At 32.8% G+C, this 16,267-nt stretch overlaps 1 protein-coding gene and 1 long non-coding RNA gene across 2 annotated transcripts in view; both read right to left on the reverse strand.

Annotated features, from left to right (window-relative positions):
• The window catches only part of LOC114644513 (uncharacterized), a 216,685-nt gene that overhangs the window by 145,679 nt on the left and 54,739 nt on the right, over nt 1-16,267 (reverse strand). The gene's annotated exons all lie outside the window — the stretch shown is intronic.
• LOC127526563 (uncharacterized) overlaps nt 6,697-16,267 on the reverse strand; it is a 30,022-nt gene continuing 20,451 nt past the window's right edge. Inside the window, exon 5 of the long non-coding RNA XR_007934053.1 lies at nt 6,697-6,716. This is a non-coding gene — a long non-coding RNA (uncharacterized LOC127526563). The remainder of the gene's footprint in view (nt 6,717-16,267) is intronic.

Below are 16,267 nucleotides of genomic sequence, written 5' to 3' on the forward strand. Positions count from 1 at the left end.
CCACAATCTTCCACGATCTCCTTACTGCAAAGCAGCAGCACTACCACTGCGCCACCTGTGAAGTATCTCATATATCTACGCCGTGCTGTGAGCACACATTATGAACCGTGCTTTTTGTGTGTCTCCCCACCTCTTATATACTGTCCAGTGTGACATTATAATGCTTTTTAAGAACCTGTGTGATGCTCGTGTTTAGCAGATCTAAATGTGCCAAAACAAATTCCTGTACCTAACATGTACTGTTAAATTAAACTGATTTTTATTCTAACTTGATACCATTAAATCACATTAAATAACTTTAATTACTAGGACACCTTTATCTCTGGAAAAGACACTAATCCTCACTTGACTTGTGTAAGGTTAATATTTCAAGTGCACCTTGACAAGGATCCTCTTTTTACCCTGAGGCTGCAGTAACAGATTTGGAAAGAAACCTTGCAAAAGATACTCCCGTTTGTGACATCAAAAGGCAATGACACACAATGTTTCTCTCTCCATTTTGCCTGAGAATAAACTGAGGTAGCATGGACACCTGCCTTTCACCTGTTACTGCTGGACTCCACTCCACTAAAGTCCTCAATAACCCTAAACTACACACATTGTTAAGAAAATTGACATAATACAATGTTCTTGTTTTTTTAATGCCACTGCTGAAAGAATATTACCTGTAATTGTTCACATAGAGAGAATAATAAACTACTGAGCATAATGTTGAGACTTACAGTGAAATCAAACAAAGTAAACTTCAAAATCAGGCGATTCTTGGTGTATTTTTAGGCCTTAGGAGTAATTATATCCTAGTTGCAGACAATTGTATTTTCTTCTCATGTGTTCTTGCAAATGACTCAGTTTTACATTATTTAATTAATAAAAAAATGCTAAATAAATTAAAAATAATTCATTTTATGTGCTCTTCACATTTAGCTTCTGTTTTTTGGGATTTTGTTAAAAGTGAATGTTTCATATACTGTGAATTTAAACGTGAATACATACCTTCTTTCCATTTCTTTTTGTCATCACGCTTGACTAAATCATCTGTAATAAGGTAAAATCAAGGAAAGGAATGTTAACATGAAATTTTTTAAAAGTGTTTTTCTTTTTTATAAATCTGATAGCCGTTTGGGACATACAGGTTTAAGGATGGTGACCTTGAAGAGAGTTCACACATGCAGACATTCTTCCACTATGCACTTGCCTAAGGTTCAAGGTTTTTATTTAGTCATGTTTAAAGAAGAAAATGTGAAACTTGCCTTCCTAGTTGTATCTAATAACAGACAGTAATGAATAAACACAAACAAATAGAGACAAGACAGGTTAAAAACTAACATTTTTAATCATTTGAAAATGAGATTCTTTGCTAACCAGTTCTAGCTGTGCATTTTTACCTAACATGGTTACATGATACCAGCGTTATTCCTTATAATAAAAACTAAAACAAAAATATGTTGTTAATGAAAAAAAAAATCATCATTTCCCTGAATGAAAACTACAACTAAATAAAAATCAAAAATCAAAAAAAAAGCTGAAGCTATTTTTTGTAATTTGAACTTTCACCACACTAGTCTTTGTGCATAATGTATAACCAAGTGTGTGGCTGCTGGTATATTTATTAAATAATATTTAAAACCTGTCCATGCAGACATAAATTTAGTTAAAAATGATCATTGATTTGTGTGCATGTGTTAAGTATCCCTCACTGCTGGCATCTGAGACTGTGGATTTTATTGGTCTTTTCATCTATCAGTCAATCTTTCCCTTTTAGAACCGAATACAAAAGCCTCAACACTTGTCAATGACTTATTCTGTGGATTTCATTTACTAAAATTGACGGTCAGTCAAAAGTGTTCCACTGTCAGCAAATGGCAGGCAATTTTTACAACACTTTAATGAAAAGGCACTCAAATTAAAAAATGCCACACATTTGGAAGATACAGCTAAATAGTCTGAAAAATTAAATATAAGGAGAATTTGTTAAGCTCAATGAATACTCATCCCCATGCTTCAAATTCAGACATTGGCACGTAGACTTATCTTGCTCAACTGGAAGAATCCTAACTCACCTATTCTAAGTCAGTGGGTAACTGATGTTATATATTATTTGAAACTGGAAAAAATCAAATTCTCACTTACAGGATCTGTGCAGAACTTTTTCAGAACCTGGCAGAATCTAATCAATAACATTTTAGAATAACCATTTAAAGCACTGAGGAAGCAGATTCTCTCCCCATTTCGATTTCTTCTCCATTTATCATTATTTACTTATTAATTCATCTATTTACTTATTTTTACTAGCTTTAAGTTTTACTCTGCTGGCCATGCTCTCTTTCTCAGGGGTGGGGGTTGATTTGTTCTCAATCCTATTTTTGTAAAAACTGATCAATTTGTATGTAATGTTGTTTGATTACAATAAAATCAATAAAATTATAAAAAAAAATTCAGGCATTATTTAGGCTGGAAAAAAAGGTATCTTTATACATCAAAGAAGGTACGCACGTCAGTCATTTAACCTTACTTCAAAACAGATAATGCTCATTTATTGAATTAAACTTTTCAGTGACAGATTAAGCAGATGCGGAGCATGCAGTCAAAATTATCAACCAAGGTGACATTACACATATGTGCTTAGTTTTAATTAGGTTATTAGTACTGATATAAAATTATGAGTGGTGTGGTGTGAGAGGGAACATTCCTGCTACACTATCATGATGAACTGCTCTATGTTAAATATTTCATTGATAGCAAATGAATGACATGCAATAATCTTAATATATTTAGAGTGATGCAGGTTTGTAAAGTTTATAACAGGGGATCTCCCTTCAAGTGTTTACTCTGCAGTAGGTCTAGCAGATGAATAGCCATTGAATGGTTGAGACTGCAAAACTGATAATGAAATCCACTCTTATCCTATTCATTGTTCCTTATTCTAAGTGTCTCGGGTAATTGTAACATCAACAATTATATTCCTACATGTAACTTGAAAGTTTTTTTTTCTCCTGCTTGTTTCATAATTTAATTCAATACTTTGACTTTCAAATATTTATTAATGTTAGCTACTAGTTTGTCTCCTGTGTTAGTAAAGTCATCTTTGCTTTTATTTCTATGGTACTATTTTGACTATTCTGAAGCACTCTGAGCATTCAAAAGGTGCTATATGAATAAAATGTATTAATAATAATAATAATAATAATAAAAGCAACAATAATAACATTACTATCACACGGTGCCATAAGTTCAGGTTTCATTGCTAGCCTGGTCTGTGTGTCTATGCAGTTTTAATGTTCTCCCAATGTGTATGTCACTGAGTGAGCGTAACTTGAGATATTGCTTATTAGAAGTTTGCCATTAAGGTCTCTCAATTGCCAAAATCTGTTTATTAACAGAGTTCAAGTAATGACTTAAACAGTATTTTAAAAAATATGTAAAATAAAAATTACCTGAAAAAAAAAACACTTTCAGAGTTTCAAAATGGGTAGATCTCATATAGTTCAAAGAAGGAGATATCAAAAATAAATATAAAATAACAGGATATGCATGCAATGATCTTACTGCTTGCAAAAGGAATCTCAAAAATAAAATTAACGGCTTCACAGCACACTTGTTATTTGATTCTTGCATTTTTTGATTATACTGGAAGCCTTGAACTCTCACATTATGATAAGAAAATAAGAGTTTTGTCACAGATAATAAAATTGTATGTATTAAGTTGACAGGTAAAAAATTAAATACATCAATTTCGAACACTATAAAAAAAACTGTGTTATATACTTATCAACATTTTTGATGAGTAATGCAAAACTAAAAAAAATGTAACAAAAACTAAAAGTTGGTAACTGAAAAACTAAAACTAAATGAAAAAGAAGAAAAAAAAATAAAACCTAAAACACATAATTAAAAACCAAATAAAAACTAAAACTAAAGCATATCTTAAAACTAGAAAATCACTCTTAACATGTTATAGGGAAAGGGAGACCCTCACAATCAAATGGGATTTTAACCAGCTGAGGTACTAACCCCCTGGGATGCGATTTCACTAAAAAAAGAGAGCAGTGATGTTCAAAAACAAACATAAAACAATAACCTTCAAGAGAAAAAAAAACACAGTAATCTAAAGCCTAATACAAACGCATTTAAGATAATACATAAACAATTGGATAATAATACAGTATATCCAATAGAAGAGTAAATAAAAGGAGAGGAGTCAAGTTTGTGTATGGGTGTGGAAATTCCCCTTAGTGGATTCCACAGACTTGCAAATCAACAAAAGAGCACACAGTCCAGCAAAAAAATTAACTTCATCCATATACTGTAAGATACCAATATGATTTTCATACCATTCTCTGAGTCTACACCAGTGATTCTCAACCCTTCTAGTCTAAGGCTCCACATTTTATCATTTTTTATTCACTGATAACTCATTACAATCAGTAATTCTAAAGTAAATGAACCAGCATTTTTCTGTGAATGGCACACATTAACAAATAACAGTAAATACATCGTCAGCATTTAAATACAGTGTACATAACAAATTAAATACACACGGAATTCACCTTAAAATTACTTGACACGTGTGTATTTAATACTGGAACAAATGTAGTTTTAATTTGTCTTTTCAATAGGTAACTTACACTTATATCCGATTTTCACAAGTTTGCCAAAATCAGGGGTAAGTAAACAAAATGCATAGAGTAATATGTTTTATTGTGCTGAAGCTGACTCGTCAATTTCAGTGCAGATATCTGCTGCATAAGGTAAGACAAACTGTTTTGCAATTGTGTGCGGTTTCTAATGTTTGGCAATTGAATGTGCAATGAGATGATGCCCTGAGTGCATGCTGGCTTGTTGTACACACATACTAAAATGTTTTTAATGAAGAGTTAAGATTTGAATTATTCATTTTAAAAAGTCAAACAATTTAGTTCTGTAAGTAACATATTTTATTTTCAAATGTCTTTGCTGCTGAAGGATTCATGAATTTGTTTGGAAATATCACACCACAGATAACCACAGAAAATGCATAATGGCTGTTGCTCACCATTCCTCAGAAAATATGGGTTGTATGTTCTTAAAACATTCCAATTTCGTTCACGTTATTAGGATTAATGTTATGAATCTAATACAAGGTATTTGAGGAACTTGTCCCTGCTCACTGGCTTTCCTAATGAAGCAATGGCATTTTTTTTAAACTAAAGCTGATGACGCATTTAGGGTGTTCAGCAACCCACATTTGGGGTAAAACCCACTGGTTGAGAAACACTACTTTACAATATAGCAAACCTGTCTATCTCTGATTCACTCGCTGTACTCTGAGAGAGCTTTCTTTAAATGATCAAGTCAAGCCAGATAAAGTGCCACATAAAGTTAACATTCTTACCGTATTTAGCCCTGAGTGCATCATATTCTGAAAGAAAAAAAATTTAATGTCTGGTTACAGATTAAACACCAAAATAATTAAGATGGATAACAATTATGCATTTTCTTATTTCTGGAGAATTCTGAAAGATTATTAGAATAATAATAAAAAAAAACAAACAAACAAAAATACATAAAACACAGACATACATAGAAAATAAAGTGTTTCCAGAAAAACTGTTACTGAACTGTATATATTTTCAGATATTTGATTTAGGTTTTAATGGCACAAATTATTATTCCAATGATTTTTACTATTAAAAGTTGTTTCTTTTTAAACTTAACCTGTTCTCCAATTGCAAAAAAATGTACAAATGTTTTCTCAAACCATTGTGAAGTATCTCATATATCTACGCTGTGCTGTGAGCACACATTATGAACTGTGCTTTTTGTGTGTCTCCCCACCTCTTATATACTGTCCAGTGTGACATTATAATGCTTTTTAAGAACCTGTCTGATGCTCGTGTTTAGCAGATCTAAATGTGCCAAAATATATTCCTGTACCAAACATGTACTGTTGAATTAAACTGATTTTTATTCTAACTTGATACCATTAAATCACATTAAATAACTTTAATTACTAGGACACCTTTATCTCTGGAAAAGACACTAATCCTCACTTAACTTGTGTAAGGTTAATACTTGAAGTGCACCTTGATGAGGATCCTCTTTTTACTGAGGCTGCAGTAACAGATTTGGAAAAAAACCTTGCAAAAGATACTCCCGTTTGTGACATCAAAAGGTAATGACACAGAATGTTTCTCTCTCCATTTTGCCTGAAAATAAACTGAGGTAGCATGGACACCTGCCTTTCACCTGTTACTGCTGGACTCCACTCCACTAAAGTCCTCAATAACCCTAAACTACACACATTGTTAAGAAAATTGACATAATACAATGTTCTTTTTTTTTAATGCCACTGCTGAAAGAATATTACCTGTAATTGTTCACACAGAGAGAATAATAAACTACTGAGCATAATGTTGAGACTTACAGTGAAATCAAACAAAGTAAACTTCCAAATCAGGCGATTCTGGGTGTATTTTTAGGCTTTAGGAGTAATTATATCCCAGTTGCAGACAATTGTATTTTCTTCTCATGTGTTCTTGCAAATGACTCAGATTTACATTATTTAATTATAAAAAAAATGCTAAATAAATTTAAAATAATTCATTTTATGTGCTCTTCACATTTAGCTTCTGTTTTTTGGGATTTTGTTAAAAGTGAATGTTTCATATACTGTGAATTTAAACGTGAATACATACCTTCTTTCCATTTCTTACTGTCATCACGCTTGACTAAATCATCTGTAATAAGGTAAAATGAAGGAAAGGAATGTTAATGTAATTATTTTTAAGAGAGTTTTTCTTTTCATAAATGTGATAGCCGTTTGGGTCATACAGGTTTAAGGATGGTGACCTTGAAGAGAGTTCACACATGCTGACATTCTTCCACTATGTACTTGCCTAAGGTTCAAGGTTTTTATTTAGTCATGTTTAAAGATGAAAATGTGAAACTTGCCGTCTTAGTTGTATCTAATAACAGTTAGTAATGAATAAACACAAACAAATAGAGAAAAGATAGGTTAAAAACTAATATTTTTAATCATTTGAAAACGAGATTCTTTGCTAACCAGTTCTAGCTGTGTGATAGTGCATTTTTACCTACCATGGTTACATGATACCAGTGTTATTCCTGTTAATGAAAACTTAAAACAAAAATATGTTGTAAATGAAAAAAATTATCATATCCCTGAATGAAAACTAGATCTAAATAAAAATGAAAAAAACAAACAAAGTTTAAGCTATTTTTTGTAATTTTAACTTTCACCACAATCATCTTTGTGCACAATGTATACACAAGTGTGTGGCTGCTGGTATATTTATTAAAAAATATTTAAAACCTGTCCATGCAGTCATAAATTTAGTTCAGAATGATCACTGATTTGTGTGCATGTGTTAACTATCCCTCACTGCTGTCATCTGAGACTGCGGATTTTATTGGTCTTTTCATCTATCAGTCAAGCTTTCCCTTCTAGAACCGAATACAAAAGCCTCAACACTTGTCAATGACTCATTCTGTGGATTTCATTTGCCAAAATTGATGGTCAGTGAAAAGTGTTCTACTGTCAGCAAATTGCAGGCAAATTTCACTACACTTCAATGAAAAGGCACTTAAATTAAAAAATGCCACACATTTAGAAGATACAGCTAAATAGTCTGAAAAATTTTTCTTCTTCTTTCGGCTGCTTCTCTTAGGGGTTGCCACAGCGGATCATCTTCTTCCATATCTTTCTATCCTCTGCATCTTGTTCTGTTACACCCATCACCTGCATGTCCTCTCTCACCACATTCACAAACCTTCTCTTAGGTCTTCCTCTTTTCCTCTTCCCTGGCAGCTCTATCCTTAGCATCCTTCTCCCAATAAACCCAGCATCTCTCCTCTGCACATGTCCAAACCAACACAATCTCGCCTCTCTGACTTTGCCTTCAAACCATCCAACTTGATTTTAAATATGATAAATAATCTTAATATATTTAGAATGATGCATCTTTGTAAAGTTTTAACAGGGGATCTCCCTTCAAATGTTTACTTTGCAGTAGGTCTACACTATAACAATAATAATATTACTATCACACGGTGCCATGACTTCAGGTTGGATTGCCAGCCTGGTCGGTGTGTCTATGCAGTTTCAATGTTCTCCCAATGTGTATGTCACTGAGTGAGCGTAACTTGAGATATTGTTTATTAGAAGTTTGCCATTAAGGTCTCTCAATTGCCAAAATCTGTTTATTAACAGAGTTCAAATAATGACTTAAACAGTATTTTAAAAAATATGTAAAATAAGAATTACCTGAAAAAAAAAACACTTTCAGAGTATCAAAATGGGTAGATCTCATATAGCTCATAGAAGGAGATATCAAAAATAAATATAAAATAACAGGATATGCATGCAATGATCTTACTGCTTGCAAAAGGAATTTCAAAAATAAAAAAGTGTTTTTGAAATTAAAAAAACGTAACTAAACTTGTTTCAGGTTAATGGCATCACAGCACACTTGTTATTTGATTCTTGCATTTTTTGATTATATTGGAAGCCTTGAACTCTCACATTATGATAAGAAAATAAGAGTTTTGTCAAAGATAGTAAAATTGTATGTATTAAGTTGACAGGTACAACATGAATTACATCGATTTCGAACATTATAAAGAAAAACTGTGTTTTTACACTTGTCCACATTTTTGATGAGTAATGCAAAACTAAAAAAAAGTAACAAAAATTAAAAGTTGGTAACTGAAAAACTAAAAATTAATGAAAAAGAATTAAATAAATAAATAAAAATAAAACCTAAAACACAAAATTAAAAACTACATAAAAACTAAAACTAAAGCATATCTTAAAACTAGAAAATCACTCTTTACATGTTACAGGGAAAGGGAGACCCTCACAATCAAATGGGCTTTTAACCAGCTGAGGTACTAACCCCCTGGGATGTGAATTCAATGAAAAAAGAGAGCACTGATGTTGAAAACAAACATAAAACATTAACCTTCAAAGGAAAAACAACCTCACTTACAGTAATCTAAAGCTTAATACCAAAACATTTAAGATAATGTATAAATAACAGGCTGCGGTGGGTTGGCACCCTGCCCGGGATTGTTTCCTGCCTTGTGCCCTGTGTTGGCTGGGATTGGCTCCAGCAGACCCCCGTGACCCTGTGTTCAGATTCAGCGGGTTGGAAAATGGATGGATGGATGGATAAATAACAGGAGAATAATATATCCAATAGAAGAGTAAGTAAAAGGAGAGCAGTCAAGTTTGTGTATGGGTGTGGAAATTCCCCTTAGTGGATTCCACAGACTTGCAAATCAACAAAAGAGCACAAAGTCCAGCAGAAAATTTAACTTCATCCATATACTGTAAGGTACCAATATGATTTTCATACCATTCTCTGAGTGTACACCAGTGATTCTCAACCCTTCTAGTCTAAAGCTCCACATTTTATCAATTTTTATTCACTGATAACTTATTATAATCAGCAATTTTAAAGTAAATAAACCAGCATTTTTCTGTGAATGGCACGCATTAACAAATAACAGTAAATACATAGTCAGCATCTAAATACAGTGTACATAACACATTAAATACACGATATTCAACGTAAAATTGCTTGACACGTGCGTATTTAATACTGGAACAAATTTAGCTTTGATTTGTCTTTTCCATAGGTAACCTACACATATATCCAATTTTCACAAGTTTGCTAAAATCAGGGGTAAGTAAACAAAATTCATAGAGTAATATGTTTTATTGTGCTGAGGCTGACTTGTCAATTTTGGTGCACATATCTACTGCATAAGGCAAGACAAACTGTTTTGCAATTGTGTGCGCTTTCTTATATTTAGCAATTGAATGTGCAATGAGATGATGCCCTTAGTTTATGCTGGCTTGTTGTACACACATACTAAAATGTTTTTTATGAAGAGTTAAGATTTGAATTATTCATTTTAAAAAGTCAAACAATTTAGTTTTTTAAGTAACATATTTTATTTTCAAATGTCTTTGTTGCTGAAGGATTCATGAATTTGTTTGTTAATATCGCATCACAGATAACCACAGAAAATGCGTAATGGCTGTTGCTCAGCATACCTCAGAAAATCTGGATTGTATGTTCTTAAAAGATTTCTATTTCGTTCAAGTTTTTGGGATGAATGTTGTGAGTCTAATACAAGGCATTTGAGGAACTTGTCCCTGCTCACTGGCTTTCCTAATGAAGTAATTGCATTTTTCTTTTAAACTAAAGTTGATGAAGCATTTAGGGTGTTCAGCAACCCACATTTGGGGTAAAACCCACTGGTTGAGAAACACTACTTTACAACATAGCAAACCTGTCTATCTTTGATTCACTCGCTGTACTTTTCGAGAGCTTTCTGTAAATGATCAAGTCGAGCAAGATACTGTGCAACATAAAGTTAACGTTCTTACCATATTTAGCCCTGAGTGCATCATATTCTGAAAGAGAACATTTTAAATCTCTGGTTACACATTAAGCACCAAAATAATTAAGATGGACAATTATGCAATTTCTAATTTTTGGAGAATTCTGAAAGATTACTAGAATAAAATGAAAACAAAACAAAAAATAAATAAAATACAAACATTCATAGAAAATAAAGTATTTCCTGAAACAACTGTTACTGAACTGTATATATTTTCAGATTTTTTCCTTAGGTTTTAATGACACTAGTTATTATTCCAATGCTTTTAACTATTAAAAGATGTTTCTTTTAAAGACCAACCTGTTCTCCAATTGCAAAAGTCTGTACAAATGTTTTCCCAAACCATTCTGAAATAATAATTCATTAAATTTATATAGCGCTTTTCTCAGTACTCAAAGCACTATCCACACAGGAAGGAACTGGGAAGCAAACCCACAATCTTCCACAGTCTCCTTACTGCAAAGCAGCAGCACTACCACTGCGCCACCTGTGAAGTATCTCATATATATACGCCGTGCTGTGAGCACACATTATGAACTGTGCTTTTTGTGTGTCTCCCCACCTCTTATATACTGTCCAGTGTGACATTATAATGCTTTTTAAGAACCTGTGTGATGCTCGTGTTTAGCAGATCTAAATGTGCCAAAACATATTTCTGTACCTAACATGTACTGTTAAATTAAACTGATTTTTATTCTAACTTGATACCATTAAATCACATTAAATAACTTTAATTACTAGGACACCTTTATCTCTGGAAAAGACATTAATCCTCACTTAACTTGTGTAAGGTTAATACTTGAAGTACACCTTGATGAGGATCCTCTTTTTACCCTGAGGCTGCAGTAACAGATTTGGAAAGAAACCTTGCAAAAGATACTCCCGTTTGTGACATCAAAATGTCACACACAATGTTTCTCTCTCCATTTTGCCTGAGAATAAACTGAGGTAGCATGGACACCTGCCTTTCACCTGTTACTGCTGGACTCCACTCCACTAAAGTCCTCAATAACCCTAAACTACACACAGTATTAAGAAAATTGACATAATACAATGTTCTTGTTTTTTAATGCCACTGCTGAAAGAATATTACCTGTAATTGTTCACATAGAGAGAATAATAAACTACTGAGCATAATGTTGAGACTTACAGTGAAATCAAACAAAGTAAACTTCCAAATCAGGCGATTCTTGGTGTATTTTTAGGCCTTAGGAGTAATTATATCCCAGTTGCAGACAATTGTATTTTCTTCTCATGTGTTCTTGCAAATGACTCAGATTTACATTATTTAATTATAAAAAAAATGCTAAATAAATTTAAAATAATTCATTTTATGTGCTCTTCACATTTAGCTTCTGTTTTTTGGGATTTTGTTAAAAGTGAATGTTTCATATACTGTGAATTTAAACGTGAATACATACCTTCTTTCCATTTCTTACTGTCATCATGCTTGACTAAATCATCTGTAATAAGGAAAAATGAAGGAAAGGAATGTTAATGTAATTATTTTTAAGAGAGTTTTTCTTTTCATAAATGTGATAGCCGTTTGGGTCATACAGGTTTAAGGATGGTGACCTTGAAGAGAGTTCACACATGCTGACATTCTTCCACTATGTACTTGCCTAAGGTTCAAGGTTTTTATTTAGTCATGTTTAAAGAAGAAAATGTGAAACTTGCCGTCTTAGTTGTATCTAATAACAGTTAGTAATGAATAAACACAAACAAATAGAGAAAAGATAAGTTAAAAACTAATATTTTTAATCATTTGAAAACGAGATTCTTTGCTAACCAGTTCTAGCTGTGTGATAGTGCATTTTTACCTACCATGGTTACATGATACCAGTGTTATTCCTGTTAATGAAAACTTAAAACAAAAATATGTTGTAAATGAAAAAAATTATCATATCCCTGAATGAAAACTAGATCTAAATAAAAATGAAAAAAACAAACAAAGTTTAAGCTATTTTTTGTAATTTTAACTTTCACTACAATCATCTTTGTGCACAATGTATACACAAGTGTGTGGCTGCTGGTATATTTATTAAAAAATATTTAAAACCTGTCCATGCAGTCATAAATTTAGTTCAGAATGATCACTGATTTGTGTGCATGTGTTAACTATCCCTCACTGCTGTCATCTGAGACTGCGGATTTTATTGGTCTTTTCATCTATCAGTCAAGCTTTCCCTTCTAGAACCGAATACAAAAGCCTCAACACTTGTCAATGACTCATTCTGTGGATTTCATTTGCCAAAATTGATGGTCAGTGAAAAGTGTTCTACTGTCAGCAAATTGCAGGCAAATTTCACTACACTTCAATGAAAAGGCACTTAAATTAAAAAATGCCACACATTTAGAAGATACAGCTAAATAGTCTGAAAAATTTTTCTTCTTCTTTCGGCTGCTTCTCTTAGGGGTTGCCACAGCGGATCATCTTCTTCCATATCTTTCTATCCTCTGCATCTTGTTCTGTTACACCCATCACCTGCATGTCCTCTCTCACCACATTCACAAACCTTCTCTTAGGTCTTCCTCTTTTCCTCTTCCCTGGCAGCTCTATCCTTAGCATCCTTCTCCCAATAAACCCAGCATCTCTCCTCTGCACATGTCCAAACCAACACAATCTCGCCTCTCTGACTTTGCCTTCAAACCATCCAACTTGATTTTAAATATGATAAATAATCTTAATATATTTAGAATGATGCATCTTTGTAAAGTTTTAACAGGGGATCTCCCTTCAAATGTTTACTTTGCAGTAGGTCTACACTATAACAATAATTATATTACTATCACACGGTGCCATGACTTCAGGTTGGATTGCCAGCCTGGTCGGTGTGTCTATGCAGTTTCAATGTTCTCCCAATGTGTATGTCACTGAGTGAGCGTAACTTGAGATATTGTTTATTAGAAGTTTGCCATTAAGGTCTCTCAATTGCCAAAATCTGTTTATTAACAGAGTTCAAATAATGACTTAAACAGTATTTTAAAAAATATGTAAAATAAGAATTACCTGAAAAAAAAACACGTTCAGAGTATCAAAATGGGTAGATCTCATATAGCTCATAGAAGGAGATATCAAAAATAAATATAAAATAACAGGATATGCATGCAATGATCTTACTGCTTGCAAAAGGAATTTCAAAAATAAAAAAGTGTTTTTGAAATTAAAAAAACGTAACTAAACTTGTTTCAGGTTAATGGCATCACAGCACACTTGTTATTTGATTCTTGCATTTTTTGATTATATTGGAAGCCTTGAACTCTCACTTTATGATAAGAAAATAAGAGTTTTGTCAAAGATAGTAAAATTGTATGTATTAAGTTGACAGGTACAACATGAATTACATCGATTTCGAACATTATAAAGAAAAACTGTGTTTTTACACTTGTCCACATTTTTGATGAGTAATGCAAAACTAAAAAAAAGTAACAAAAATTAAAAGTTGGTAACTGAAAAACTAAAAATTAATGAAAAAGAATTAAATAAATAAATAAAAATAAAACCTAAAACACAAAATTAAAAACTACATAAAAACTAAAACTAAAGCATATCTTAAAACTAGAAAATCACTCTTTACATGTTACAGGGAAAGGGAGACCCTCACAATCAAATGGGCTTTTAACCAGCTGAGGTACTAACCCCCTGGGATGTGAATTCAATGAAAAAAGAGAGCACTGATGTTGAAAACAAACATAAAACATTAACCTTCAAAGGAAAAACAACCTCACTTACAGTAATCTAAAGCTTAATACCAAAACATTTAAGATAATGTATAAATAACAGGCTGCGGTGGGTTGGCACCCTGCCCGGGATTGTTTCCTGCCTTGTGCCCTGTGTTGGCTGGGATTGGCTCCAGCAGACCCCCGTGACCCTGTGTTCAGATTCAGCGGGTTGGAAAATGGATGGATGGATGGATAAATAACAGGAGAATAATATATCCAATAGAAGAGTAAGTAAAAGGAGAGCAGTCAAGTTTGTGTATGGGTGTGGAAATTCCCCTTAGTGGATTCCACAGACTTGCAAATCAACAAAAGAGCACAAAGTCCAGCAGAAAATTTAACTTCATCCATATACTGTAAGGTACCAATATGATTTTCATACCATTCTCTGAGTCTACACCAGTGATTCTCAACCCTTCTAGTCTAAAGCTCCACATTTTATCAATTTTTATTCACTGATAACTTATTATAATCAGCAATTTTAAAGTAAATAAACCAGCATTTTTCTGTGAATGGCACGCATTAACAAATAACAGTAAATACATAGTCAGCATCTAAATACAGTGTACATAACACATTAAATACACAATATTCAACGTAAAATTGCTTGACACGTGCGTATTTAATACTGGAACAAATTTAGCTTTGATTTGTCTTTTCCATAGGTAACCTACACATATATCCAATTTTCACAAGTTTGCTAAAATCAGGGGTAAGTAAACAAAATTCATAGAGTAATATGTTTTATTGTGCTGAGGCTGACTTGTCAATTTTGGTGCACATATCTACTGCATAAGGCAAGACAAACTGTTTTGCAATTGTGTGCGCTTTCTTATATTTAGCAATTGAATGTGCAATGAGATGATGCCCTTAGTTTATGCTGGCTTGTTGTACACACATACTAAAATGTTTTTTATGAAGAGTTAAGATTTGAATTATTCATTTTAAAAAGTCAAACAATTTAGTTTTTTAAGTAACATATTTTATTTTCAAATGTCTTTGTTGCTGAAGGATTCATGAATTTGTTTGTTAATATCGCATCACAGATAACCACAGAAAATGCGTAATGGCTGTTGCTCAGCATACCTCAGAAAATCTGGATTGTATGTTCTTAAAAGATTTCTATTTCGTTCAAGTTTTTGGGATGAATGTTGTGAGTCTAATACAAGGCATTTGAGGAACTTGTCCCTGCTCACTGGCTTTCCTAATGAAGTAATTGCATTTTTCTTTTAAACTAAAGTTGATGAAGCATTTAGGGTGTTCAGCAACCCACATTTGGGGTAAAACCCACTGGTTGAGAAACACTACTTTACAACATAGCAAACCTGTCTATCTTTGATTCACTCGCTGTACTTTTCGAGAGCTTTCTGTAAATGATCAAGTCGAGCAAGATACTGTGCAACATAAAGTTAACGTTCTTACCATATTTAGCCCTGAGTGCATCATATTCTGAAAGAGAACATTTTAAATCTCTGGTTACACATTAAGCACCAAAATAATTAAGATGGACAATTATGCAATTTCTAATTTTTGGAGAATTCTGAAAGATTACTAGAATAAAATGAAAACAAAACAAAAAATAAATAAAATACAAACATTCATAGAAAATAAAGTATTTCCTGAAACAACTGTTACTGAACTGTATATATTTTCAGATTTTTTCCTTAGGTTTTAATGACACTAGTTATTATTCCAATGCTTTTAACTATTAAAAGATGTTTCTTTTAAAGACCAACCTGTTCTCCAATTGCAAAAGTCTGTACAAATGTTTTCCCAAACCATTCTGAAATAATAATTCATTAAATGTATATAGCGCTTTTCTCAGTACTCAAAGCACTATCCACACAGGAAGGAACTGGGAAGCAAACCCACAATCTTCCACAGTCTCCTTACTGCAAAGCAGCAGCACTACCACTGCGCCACCTATGAAGTATCTCATATATCTACGCTGTGCTGTGAGCACACATTATGAACTGTGCTTTTTGTGTGTCTCCCCACCTCTTGTATACTGTCCAGTGTGACATTATAATGCTTTTTAAGAACCTGTGTGATGCTCGTGTTTAGCAGATCTAAATGTGCCAAAACATATTTCTGTACCTAACATGTACTGTTAAATTAAACTGATTTTTATTCTAAC

Source organism: Erpetoichthys calabaricus, chromosome 2 (genome assembly GCF_900747795.2).
Source record: "Erpetoichthys calabaricus chromosome 2, fErpCal1.3, whole genome shotgun sequence".
Taxonomy (NCBI): Eukaryota; Metazoa; Chordata; class Cladistia; order Polypteriformes; family Polypteridae; genus Erpetoichthys; species Erpetoichthys calabaricus.